Raw genomic sequence first — 13138 nt, forward strand, 5'->3', positions numbered from 1 at the left:
CCAAGGCAGTAACTCCAGCTTTATGTATATTATTAGTTTTAAAGTCATCTACTTTTATTTAAACTTCTAGATTGGATTGTTAGCTATTGCTGTTTGTAAAGATACATATCTTTCAGGAAACTACATTTTTAACTTTTCCATAAGCTGACTTTGATTCATTTTAGCAACTTAAGCACAACCTGTTCATAGGGAAAATAAACCTTGTGTTATAAGCATTGACCTGAGGAAAACGAAGCCATGTAACCTAATTTATGGTTTTGACTGTTGTGTTTCTGGAGAGGAAAAACTCTACAAATTAGTCTCGGTTCTTTAGGGGAACAGAGCACTTGTTTTAAGAGACGTAACAGAAAGAAGAAAAGAAGATATGATCTCTATGAAAAGTTGACTTGGTTCAGGTCTAAAAGTAAGATTTAGAATAAAACACTAAGACTCTAGCAGAGAATTTCAAAGAAGACTCATCACCAAAACCCAAGTTGGTGAAAAGGTAGTGACGCAGTTTGCTTGGGATTTTTTAAAATGTGGGTTACAGTTTTCTTAATCCATTCACATATATGTGATTTAAATCTGCTCCTGACACACATGAAGGAGTGGCCATCAGGCGAGCACTTCTTGGTGGTAAGCCAGGAGCATCCGTCTGTGCTTGTCCGGAATCTATACCTCAGCACACATGGTTTTGTTGTTATTTTGTTGTATTTACTTTCATCTGCAGCATTTGGGGTTTAAAAACAGGGTAAAGGGTCGAGTCAAATAAATAGTGGCCCAAGGCCAATTATCATACCAAGTATCTGATAAAATTCTGTACATGAGATACTTCATAATCTAATTGTACTTAAGACTGAGAATTAAATGTCTTTACTTTAGAAAATCTCATTTAAGTCAGTTCCTTTTCTGCAGTTCAAAATTGAGAATGGATTAAATCAACTAGCATTTAACCAGCTTTTCCTTACTCTTGGAGGAGAAAATTCTTTTTCTCTCAACCTGATCTCTGTTAAGAAAAATCCTCTATCAAAAATCCAGTCACTAAGATACACATGATTGATGGACTTTGACCGTCTTTATGGTTATGACCAAGTGAAACGTCTCTCGTGGCGGATGAGACAGCACTGCAGCATCAGAGAGGATCAGAAGCTGCTGGTTTCTGCTGTTTGTTTTCAATGCTCTTGTGATTTTTGTTTTCAGCCCTAGGAAGGGGGCATCAGCTTTGGAAAGTGTAGCCTGTGGAATTGCAGAAAACAGCGGTGGGATGTAAGGAGAACCTCCACTTGGTCAGCCTGAGATCCAGCTAACTGTTGCTCTGACCCATGGCAATGGTGCCAGCTACCTTCACCAGCATTTGTACAGAGCAGGGGATTCTGATTTTAACCCAACTTTAGCATTGTGCACTGAGGAAATTCAACCCTATGGACAGCTGCAGGACTCCAGATCCATGCCTTCTTTCTGCCTCAAAACAGGTAGAAACATTCACTGCTTCAGGGTTCTAGTCTGTGTGTCTTAAGGCTCCATTTCTGTGAGATACCCTGTCATTTTGATACATGCTGTATTTTCTTTCAGGGACTTGGGTTTTGCTCAGTAGGCTGGCCTTGCTAGCATCGTATCACCATCCCCTTGGTGTTAGAGTGCCGCTCAGACTTGCGTCGTCTGCTCAGCCAGTTACACATCTGCACTGTTTGAAAGGTGTCACGGCTGTCAAACAATCTCCACTAGCCTGAAGATTCCTTGTGAAGTTGAATGCAAATATACTGTCATTCATAGTGTTTTGAATGTCATTCATTCAAAAAATACCAGGAATCTTCACTTTTGCTGCCTTGATAAAGCATTGGGCTATCATGTTAATAACAGTGAAATACACCATTTATTAAAAAATACTTTTATAAGGAAAAAAAGATGCCAAAGTATTTTCTGAACTTGGCATTTATACTTTTCCAGACAATATGTACGAGTTCATATATTGTCCACCATCTTTGCCAAAACCTGGCATTTTCAGTCTTACATTTAACTATGCTAATGGGTAGATCATGCTGTCTTGCAGTGGTTTAATTTTGTATTTTCCTGAGTAAAACTGAACAGTTTTCATAGTTTTATTCTGTTGCAAAGTGCCTGTTTGTCCCTTCCCCACTTTCTGATTGCACCGGACAGTATTTTTCTAACCGACTTGTTGGGGCTCAGTGTGGATGCTGGACATAAGCCCTTGTTCATCATCCGTGTGGTGAATGTCTCCCCTGCTCTGTGGTTCGCTTTTTCATTTTCTTAGTGGTAACATTTTGAAGATATTTTCAAATTTTAATGCCTTTCAATTTATCAATTTTTTCTCCTTATGATTGGTGCTTTTTATGTCCTGTTAATAAGTTTATCCTGTCCTTGAGGTCAGAAGGCCCTGTCTGTCTTCTAGAAAGTTTATTGTTTTACCTTTTGCATTTAATCTGATATTTACCTAGATTTTTTAATTGAAAAATGTATTGAGATATAGAGTCTCACACGCAGTTGGAAAAAATAATACAGAAATGTACTTTATATGCTTTCCCAATTTCCCATAATGCCAACATCTTGGAAAGCTATAGTAAAATATCACAACCAGAATTTGTGCGTGCGTGTGTGTGTGTGTGTGTGAATTAAGTCTGTATAATTTTCTCGCCTACGTAGGCCTGTGTATCCACCCCCAGTCCAGATCCTGAACAGTCCCAGCACTGCAGGAATCCCTCCTGTCGCCTTTCTCAGCTCCCCCCGACCTCCCCCCCACCTGGAATTGACTTTTGTGTATAGTGTGAGGCAGGGACACATTTCTCCTTTTCATTTCTTTTTTTAATGATGTGTGCCCCATTGTCGTAGCACCATGTATTTACAAGACCATCCTTCCCCCACTTCTTTGAAGTGCTGCGTCTGCTGTGATCGCGTCTCCGTCTATGCATGGATCTGTTTCCGTGTTCTTCGCTTTGTTCCATTGGCCTGTTTGTTCTCAAAACCGCACTGTCTTCATGATTGCAGCTTTAAAAAGGGTCTTGGTATTAGTGAAAACCTCTGCCTTTTTTTACTTCCAGGGTAGTCTTGGCTGTTCCTGGCCCTTTGTGTTCTCAGGTGCTTTTAGAGCGAGTCACTCATTTTCCGCAGAAGGACTTCCTGGGGTTTGACTGGTGCCCGTGGTGGCCTGTCCCAAATGGCGCTTGTCCAGTGCCCTCCACCCTCCTCTTCCCCCTCTCCGGCGCACGGTGCCCTTGCCTCCGCGTCCCCAGAGCCAAGTCTCGGCCCGCACCTCTCTCACCCCCGCCTCCCACTCAGTCTGCTGTCAACGAGATAAAGGCGAAGGAAGCCTCATTCTGTAAGAAACACAGTGAACTCCCCGATTCTGTAACACCCCACCTCACGGGCAGGGCGCGACCGCAGTAGAGGGGCCGAGGAGTGTGGGGGGCTGGCGAACCACCGTGCTGTGTATTTGAAACCGACATAAGACTGTGTATCAATGATACTTTAATAAAGAAAAAAAAAAAGAAAGAAATACAGTGAGCTCACACCTATGCTAGTTTTTCTAGCTGTCACCAAGAGTGGCTCGAGGGAGGCAGCAGCAATTCGTTCCCGTCGACGTCCTCAGGGGCCTCACCCCCTGGGGCGCGGTCTCTCACACCGTCCAGGAGGCAGGGCAGGAGTGCGGGTGAGAGTGGGGAAGAAGCCTGATGGGCATCAGCATTTGGGCTGTGCTAGTTCGTTCTTCAAAATGGTGCTATAATGGAAAACTGAAGTACGCTTTCTCTATTATTTCTCGCAACTGCATATGAGTCTATAATTATCTCACATTTTTCAATAAAAAAATGAATTCTCTGAAAATTACAGATTACATGCAAAGACAAACCTTTGGCTCCGTGACGTCCTGCCGTGAAGAGAGGCAGCTCTCCCGCGGAGGCCGGCCCGCACTGCTGGCGGCCGAGGACCCCCGCCCACGGCCCCCTCTCCAGCTGGGGTTCACCCTGAAGGATGACCGGGCTGGGGCATTCCAGGGCGCCCGCTCTTGGAAGCTGCTTCCTTCACCAGGGACAGAGACAGGCTTGATAAAATGCCACTAATGGAGCCTCGAAAAGCAAGCTCTGTGTTGGGCCATCCCCGAAAGGTTAGGCAGGTTTTATCAAGTGGGAGGAGGAGCCTGGGAGGGAGAAGTGCCGTAGATGGTTCTCCAGAAGAGGTACGTGCTGCTCTGCACGCGAAGGTCAGCACGCGCCTTCGGGCCACGCTCCTGAGAGGACGGACGGGGCAGGCCTCCAGTGCTGTGCCCGACCCGTGAAAAGTCGGTCCTGTGAGTGACACTGCCCATCATTTTAGGTTTAAATGAGGAAAGGTCCGTGCATCACCTGCCTCTTTGTTCATAGTTCTGAATGTTGATATAGTTCAAGGAAAGAAATTCTCAAGAGCAGAGAGTGAGAAACCAGTGTGGGGAATTAAGTATTACTGGTATCATCTTACGTAAACTGTACATGGGGCTTTTTGGACACCCCTAGGATGTATTTCTGTCCGTTCTGAATTTTTCCTCACTGCTTTAAAAACAAACAAAATGAATGAATTCATTTAGGACTAAACGCGGAAAGGGTGCCCCCTGGCACATGCGGGTGTGGCCCGGCCGCGGGCTGAGGCTGGGGGCAGGTGCGGAATTTCCCTGGCTACTCGGACGGGTTCTAAGTTTGGCCTTGAGTAGACAGTTTTGCTGAATCATGTGGATAGATAAACTTAATTTTTCCCTTTGCCCTTTCTGTTCCTAAATAGGGTTATCTATAGAAAATTAAAAAAAAAATTGGGGTGCTTTGGAGACAGCTTAAAATCTCAGAGGCAAAAGGATTTTCATTTTAGTACCAGTAATGCAATCAATATGAGATCGTGCTCCATCTGGTGGCTAGCTTTGAGATCAGCTCTTGAAAGTAGGAATTAACCAAATTTGGAAATGTCATAATTCTCTTAAAAATAATAATAGGAAAAAAAATCAGCGACTGTGCAGAAGGGCACAGGGCCGAACCACCAGAGTCGGCGCACAGGCTTCGTTGGGGCCTATGGCATTCTTGCCACGGCTTTAGAAGATCAATGAAAAGTAACTGCAGCTGACCCTTGAGCACCATGTATTTGAGCTGAAAGGGTCTACTTACAGATTTTTTTCAATGAATATATTGAAAATGTCGTGGAGATTTGCAAAACCATTTTCTCCAGCTTACTTTATTGTAAGAATACAGCTTATAATACATACACAAAATATGAGTTAATTGACTGTGACTGGTAAGGCTTCTGATTAACTGTAGGCTATCAGCAATTCACGTTTTTGGGGAGTCAAGGTGTATGTGGGATTCTGACAGCATGGGGGTCCCTGTGTTGTTCCAGGGTCAACTGAACTTCCTTTTATGGCAAAACAAGCCCTGTGGAGATACAGAGAGTGGGATGTTTCTGATGCAGAGTAATTGGAACAGCTCTTCACCGGCAGTCATGAAGGCCATGAAGGAACAGGGGGACCCCGAGTGCAGGCGCCCCCGAGTGCGCCCCCCACCCCAGCCTGGCAGGAGAGAGCGCTGTTACCCCCCTGTGTTTCCAGAGCTCTGGGAGGGACTCCTGCGTGATGGAGGGGGTGCAGGAGAAAGTTGTTGACCCTTGCTGGCACTGAAGTCCCCAGAAAGACTGAAAACAAATGAGGCACACATTCTACTCCAAAATTTAGAGGAAACAGAATAACCTTAAGGAAAAACACCCTAAGGAAATAAAATGGTTTAAGCAGAGATCGGCGGAATATGGAGTAGGAAAAACAAAACCAAAAACTGGTTCTTTAATAAGATCAGTAAGACCTAAGGCCCTACGGATACAGTAAGTGACTGAATAAGTGAGAGAGAGCAGACAAACCCCGCGTGCAAGCGTTCCGAGCAGCCCGTGTGGGTGTGCTGCCCTCGGGGAGGTGAGCGCACCCCTCGCTCTTCAGTCAGGGGCGGGCTGCGCACGGCGACTCCCCGTCGGGATTACAGTGCGGACAGGGGTGCGCGTGTGACTGCAGCGGGGAACCCTGGCAGCGCCTACTGCGGCCCGATGGTGCAGGGCACCGCTGAAGGCGAGGTCCCTGGGTAACAGCACGTGATGAAACGGCAGGTCGCCCCCCAGACTCATCATGAGAACACCAGACAAATTCCAGCGGATGGGCAGCTGGTGTGTGACCACTGCTCCTCCGAACTGTCGAGGTGTGAAAACGGGAAGCCTGAGAAACTCCGCCGAGAGAGGCCCACGTGGGTGCGAGGACTGAACGCTACGCGAGGTCCTCGAACCGAAAAGGGACATTAAGTAAAAACTAAGGAAATAAGAATGAAGTATGGATTTCCATTAATAGTAATGAATGAATATTGGTTCAGTTGCATTAAGAGATACACTGAGGCATACTACAACTTTAATAGTTTGAGGAAAAGTCAGTTCGAATCAGGAGCACGATCTAGCAGGTGGAAAGGGGCCGAGGGGCTGCGCCGACGGAAGGGCTGTTGTTGGCAGAAGGGAAGGAACAGGGGGACCGCAGGCCCAAAAGGGGGTCAGTCACTGCGAAGCGGCCTTCCTTCAGGGGGCGGTTGGGTTCTGTGGGGCAGGTCGCCCAGCTGGGGCCGACCAGGGCCCCTGATCGCTGTAAGGTGCCGATTCTGGCGGGGCCACACCCATAACCGGGCCAGGTCACCGTCTGGTGCGTCAGGCGACCTGGAGCCCAGCGGCGGCACCCCCATTCGGGGCCCCTCGTCTCGTTTTCAACAACTGTAACAAACACATCACACCCACATGGGGTGTGGATAATAGGGGCACCTGGCTGTGGGGCAAATGGGTTTTCTCAGTACTGTCCTCACAGATTTTCTGTAAATCAAAAGTTACCCTGAAAAATTAAGTTAAGAAAAAAGACAAGTAGTAAGAATTCTGGAATGCTTTACCCAGACGCAGAGGAGCTGCAGATGAAATCTAGAATGAAGAGGTGAGACTAAGGACAGGCCCCGTGTGGGTGAGAACAGCCAGACCCCGGGGGGTGGCAACATGGGGGTCTGTGGCTACTACCCCAGGGCCACATGCCTCGGGGCCCCGAGGTGACGGGGGCGCGAGCTAGCCGAGGCACAGCCGCCATTGCGGGCCCCGCCAAGCCCCCCGAGGTGGTTTGGGCGGTGTGCATCTTTGCATCGCGAGCGGGGCGTGGTGGGGCTGCTGAAGGTCTCCCAGGACAAGCGGGCCCAGAAGGTCATCAGGAAAGGGTGGGGATGCACCTGCACCCAGAGGAGGAGAGGAGGGCTGAGCACTGTCCTGGAAGGACTGAGCTCCCCACCCCGCGGCTCCGCACAATAAACCTTTTCAGGTAAAACAACAGTTAAACTAGACAGACGTATTAATAGCCAAGGAACCAGTCCTCAGGGGTGTACGATGGGTAAAGGGTGAGAGAGAAGGTGAGCCGGGCACCGTGCCCCAGCAAGCCTGTCCTTCAAGGACGCGGGAGCAGGTGCCCGTGCAGAGATGAGTGGGTGAGGAGGCAGTACTGTGCACAACGGGGTATTTCTCAGCTGTCAGAAAGAAGGAACATGCCCTTTGTGACCACATGGGTGGACCTGGAGGGCATCATGCTAAGTGAGACAAGTCAGAGAGACAAATCCCGCAGGATTTCACTTGTATGGGGAATCTCAAAAACAAAACACACAATCAAGAAACAGACCCATAAATACTGACAACAGACTGTTGGTTGCTGTAGGGGAGGGGGTGCAGGGATGGGTGACATAGGTAAAGGGGATAAAGAAGTACAAACTTCAAATTATAAGGTAAATTAGTCATAGGAATAGAAGTAGAGCATAGGGAATACAACCAACATTGTAATATTTTGATATGGTAACAGGGTAACTACACTTAACATAGTAAGCATTCAGTAATGTCTATAAGTACCAAGTCAGTACGCTGTGCATCTGAAACCAATGTAATATTGTTATCAGTTGTACTTCAAAAAAAAAGGAAGAAAAAAAGAACATGGGTGGAATGAAGGTATTTTTAGGAGGGAAAATAACAGTTTATCATCTAATGGGACTCATACACAGAACTTTTAAAGAATGTACATTAGGAAGAAGAAAAATGATCCCGAACCAGCAATCCCGGGAAAGATGGCAGATGGAACAGATGTGCCTAGTCTCCTTCCAAAAGCCCATTAGATTCCAGTAGAGATTAAAAATAAAAAGACGTGAAGCCCAAGAAATAGCGAGGACAGGATAGAAGAAAATTGCGGTGTTTTGGAAGCGGGAAGGCAGGTGGGCCAGTGCTAACTGACAAGGACAGGCTTTCTCAGGTCGCTAAGCTGGTCCCATCTGTGAGGTGACCCTCAAAGTGCTCAGGACCTGGGGGATGCTGGTGGCTGGGGGATGCTGGTATGTGGAATAAGGAGTGCCGGGTGAAAGATACTTCAGGATTCATATTGCCGGGGCCCTGCTCCAACCCCGTGCCACTGGCCAACATTCCATCTTTTGGCAGGAAACTACAAGTGTATTCTCTGGGGAGAGTAAAATGAGAAGGGAGAGTTAGGGTGGGGATAGTACTGTTGACAGGAGGACTGATGACCGAATGCCTACTGATGGCTGGATGTTGAGATACCCTAACCTTCTTCCCCTAAGTGGGTCCCAGAACGTCAGAGCCAAGCCTTTATTACGCAGGCAGGAAACCGCAGAGTCCTTCTCCAGGGAACCTGACCAGCTCAGAATACTGACATCACTGTTCCTCAACCTAGGGACCATCTTCAGTGGAATATGACATTGCTGGGGGCTAAAAGTTTCCAATCAGCTGATTATCTTGATGGGGAGCATGCATTTCACTGTGGTCATCGTTAAAAACAGCTCCAGAATGTCCTTTAGGAAAAAACTTCAGTGTTTCAAATCAGTATTTAAAAAAAACTGGGAAGAAGAAATGATTTCTAAAACTAAATTTGAGTTTGCTCTTCAAGACTCTTGAACTTCCCGGGCCTGAGAATTGCTCTTAGCCTTGCGGACAATGAGATCAAACCCTCCTGGGATTCACAGAATGACCCATGCCTTTAGGCATTTGCCTCTGAACCTGTGTTCTGTCATAAAGCAAGCTTACAATTCTAAGTATCGCAAAGGACTCATTTGGTGTGTCCAGATTTTTTGTCAAAAGGTGTAAGCAATTTTCCCCAACTATCTCCCTAATCAGCCTCTGCATGACTGGAAATTTGAAGATTTATGCTTTTGAAAGAGATTAAACTTTCTTGGCCTCAACTGAAGGGATTTCCTTGAGAAACCTTCAAGGGTTCTTTAAAATATCCCCCAGAGGTAGATGAACTTTGGAAGAAGACCCCCTAAGATCTTCAAATCAAGCCAGTGATGACACCAAGTAGTTCGCTTCAAGCCAAGACAACGAAATGATAAAGTTTTTGATATTTGTCCTTTTTTCATTTTGCTCTACTTAATGTACTTAGGGGCCTCCTGCAGGTGAGCCACAAGATTTCATGATTCTTTCACATGCCTAGACACTGCACCCTCAGTCCCTGTGTAGCATTATTTCTCTGCCACCTGAGAAAAGGCAAACCTTTTTTTTAGTGTGTGTGTGTGTGTGTGTGTGTTTGTTTTCTCAGACAATAACTATTGTTTTAAATCTGATTGATGAATGGATTTTCCTTCCTCTACCTGCTTCGATGAACAAAAATTTAATAGTTGTTTCTTTCGATGCTTCAGATGTTAGATCTTTCTCTACAGGTCCCTTTGAGGAGTTTGAGTTTTCCTTACAGTATTAATCCTAACCTTCAGTTCTGCCAAAATTGGATAATTGGGCCCAAATAACAAAATACGTATAATGATTCATGAAGTGGGCTTACAGGAATAGGGACAAATGGTGGGACTGTCTTTGCCATTTTAGTTTGTTATCTTCAGTGACTCCCAATCCTCCAGTGAGGGGATCTTTACACGTTAAGGGACTAATAACTGTCTCATTTTCATCGTGATCAGTGACACTGATACACCCCATTCAGTTTGTGCCCCTTTAAGGCACTACTTTTCATGTGGACATCAGGCTTACGCCTGAGTATCACTCAGTCCTGTCTTGTGTATATGGACTAGCTTTTAGAGACCTGCCAATATTTAAAACATCTGCTCCTCTAGAAAACGATGTTTCTCTGAGAAGGATGCTCAGAGACCTAAAGCAAGGTAATCATGGCCTGTTCAGGAGTGCTCCCGAGAGAGAGAACTGACCCCCTCTTCCTCTATACTCGGAGTGCTCCACTTCCAAAATTAGGAATCATGCAATTAAAAAAGATGGCCCCAAATTTGTCCTGACCCTAGCAGAAGTCACAAACACCACCTCTGTCCTGGAGGTCCGACAAACTAATTTAAATTTTCAGGGCGGTTATGGGTGATTACATAGATTTTTGACTTCTTCTTGGCAAGCTAAGAACTTTGTTTTATAGCCAACACTGCTTATAGCTCCTGCCTAAAACACTAGGAGAACAGTCAGGTAGAGCAGTTTGTGGTGAAGCTAACAGAAAAGACTACCTGGCTTTCTAGAACAGATTCAGATGGATTTGGGGACCTGATTTCATGGCCTGGTCTTGCAAGTGCAGGGACGAAGGGCTGCCTCAAAACGTGCCGCTTTGGCAAATTGATTACTTTGAATTGGAACAACTGGACAACATCAGAGGCAGAAGGGTTGATTTTGGGATCCCCGCTGTCCACCTAGCCTGGGCCCAGGAAGTGCATCTCCCACGGGAAGGTGGCCGTCCCTGCTCCTGGCCGTAGGCCTACTCCTCGTCCCAGATGGAATTCACGGCAAAAACCTGTTAACACTCAGACCCTCCCACCTCTTAGTGACTCACTACCCGGAGCCCACATGCGCCTATAATTCTTTACTAAGTGAAGCTCCTAAACATGTTTTCTTTGCCCTGTCAATTTCTGAAAGATTTATGTTTCTTTGTCTAAAATGCATAAAGCTGCCTGCCTTGGACATTTCTTTGGGTTTCAATTATATTACTGAGCCTCTTTACACAGGTAGTTAAGTTTGTTTTTTTCCTCCTGCTAATCTGTGCCATGCCAATTTGATTCCTAGCCCAGCTGGAAGAACCTTGAGGGACAGAGATTTCTTCCTCCCCAGCAAGATCTAGGCTCTTTCCTGTGCAGCCCATTAGTAGGATTAATCATCACTGGGTTTCTAGTAATTATGTACAGTACAGCTGACCCAAGCATCCTGCCTAGTCTTAAGTGCTACTGTGTAGACTGCCCCTCTGGTGTGAGACTAACTAGTGCAGGTGCAGACAGTGCACCCCCAGGTAGCCTTGGGAGCCATAGGCTTGGACGGTGGCGCGGCCCTGACCCCTGCAGGTGAGTCTATGGGCTGATTGCCTTTGGCCAAAAGGGGAGATTGAAAATTAAAAAACAAAACAAAACAGACTAGAAGCTTGCAGCTGGAAGCTGACAGGTGTGAACTCTAATGTTCCTTACCAAACATAAACATGTCTTGCAGAATATTTTCATCAGTCAAGACCACTCAGTGATTGTGATGGAACCAGTCCTAGGGAGACCACTCACTCAGTAGTGACGTTTGGAACCAGAGGCAATGACATTTTGCAATCAAGACCACATTCATCTCCCTGCCTTCTAGATAAAAACTGCTGTGATAACCACCAAATTGCCCCATTTTTACAAAACTGGCTTCTGCTTCTCTAGACACTCTTTAGAATCACCCTGCCGAATCCTACAAGTCGCCCCAGCTCCTTCCTAGGCAGAGGCCCTCTGTTCCTGTGCAGTTTCCTCTCTGTACAGTGCACGGAATGAGCGTGACTTTGCTTGACCACAGGTGTAGCCATTGCTTGTCCGGCAGTAACTGCTACAGTGTGAATGCTTTTGTGCCCACATGTTGAATTCCCAACTACCAGTGAGGCCTTCGGGATGGCCCCTCCTCCTGGGCCCGTCAGCGCCCTGGAAGAGGCCCCAGAGAGCCTGACGCCCCTTCAGCCAGGCAGGGACACTGTGGAAAGAAGACTGTCTGAGCCGGCAAGCTCCCCAGCACCACATCGGCCAGAGCCCCATCCAGGACTTCCCAGCCTCGGGCCCCGGGAGGAAAGGGTTTGCTGGCTAGGAGCCCCCCAGTCTGTGGCGGGGTGTGACAGCAGGGGCAGCGCTGGAAGAACACCGGGCCAGGTGCAGGGAGGCTGACTGGGAACCCGTGCAGTCTCCCACCTGCCCACCCTCAGCATGTGCCCAGGTTCATGCCCGGTGGACTTGAACCTAGAAATGAGAATGCAGATAATTGCGAATCCTGGGCATCAGACAGGCAAGCACTGATCAGATGATCCAGTTTGGCAGGAAAGGATTAAGCTGAGAGGAGTAACTACTTTGAATGGATTTTCCTGAAAGGGGCTCTGGGATGGGTGCCTCCCTAGGGGGCCCCCAGAGTGGGGTGGCACCTGCCCAGGGTCCTGGGCCTGTCCTGACTTCTCCCAGGCCTCTTCCTCAGGCACCTGGGGCTTGCCCTCTTCCCGGCCAGGTGCAGGCGGTGGAGAGCTTGGGCAGGATGGCTCCCAGAAAGACCCCCTGGCGGCCGTGCCAGAACACTCTGACCCTCCATTGCCCTTTAACATATAAGAGGACCAGAAGTTCTTTGGTGGGTGGACCCCCGCCCCATTCCCTCTTGCTAGCTGCCAACCGCCAGCCCCGTTTGTCCCAGGGTGTGGCACAGAGCCCATCGCCCCCTCCCCCGGCGCTGGTGGGCCGCACGTCCCGTCTCGGCCCTGCGCGTCCTGGCAGCGCCCAGCCCCAGGCTCACCCAGGTGGAGAGGTGTGTTCGTCCCAGGCCTGTGCGCGTCTCCGCAGCCGGCCGAGCAGTGTATGCTCGACAGGAAGCGCCACGCTGCCAGCCCCGACTCCTCCATGCGGGCCATGGGCAGGTGTCCCCAGCGGGGCCAGCGTGGGGCTTGGTGGGGGGCCACGGGCGTCTTGCTTTCTAGAAGAATCGCTCGGGTGGCCGGTAGTCCGGTTGCTCCCCGAGCCCTGTAAGGGGAGGCGTTGGGCCCGAGCCCTTGGCACGTGGCCAGGCCTGTGGTGGGCAGCGGACAGGGCGGGGCCGGGGCCGGGGGGTGGGGGTGGGAGTGAAACTCAGATGGCAGCCGCCGAGCTCCGGCTGCACACTCGCGTCCCCT

The sequence above is a fragment of the Manis javanica genome, chromosome 16 (assembly GCF_040802235.1).
Source record: "Manis javanica isolate MJ-LG chromosome 16, MJ_LKY, whole genome shotgun sequence".
NCBI classification, from domain to species: domain Eukaryota; kingdom Metazoa; phylum Chordata; class Mammalia; order Pholidota; family Manidae; genus Manis; species Manis javanica.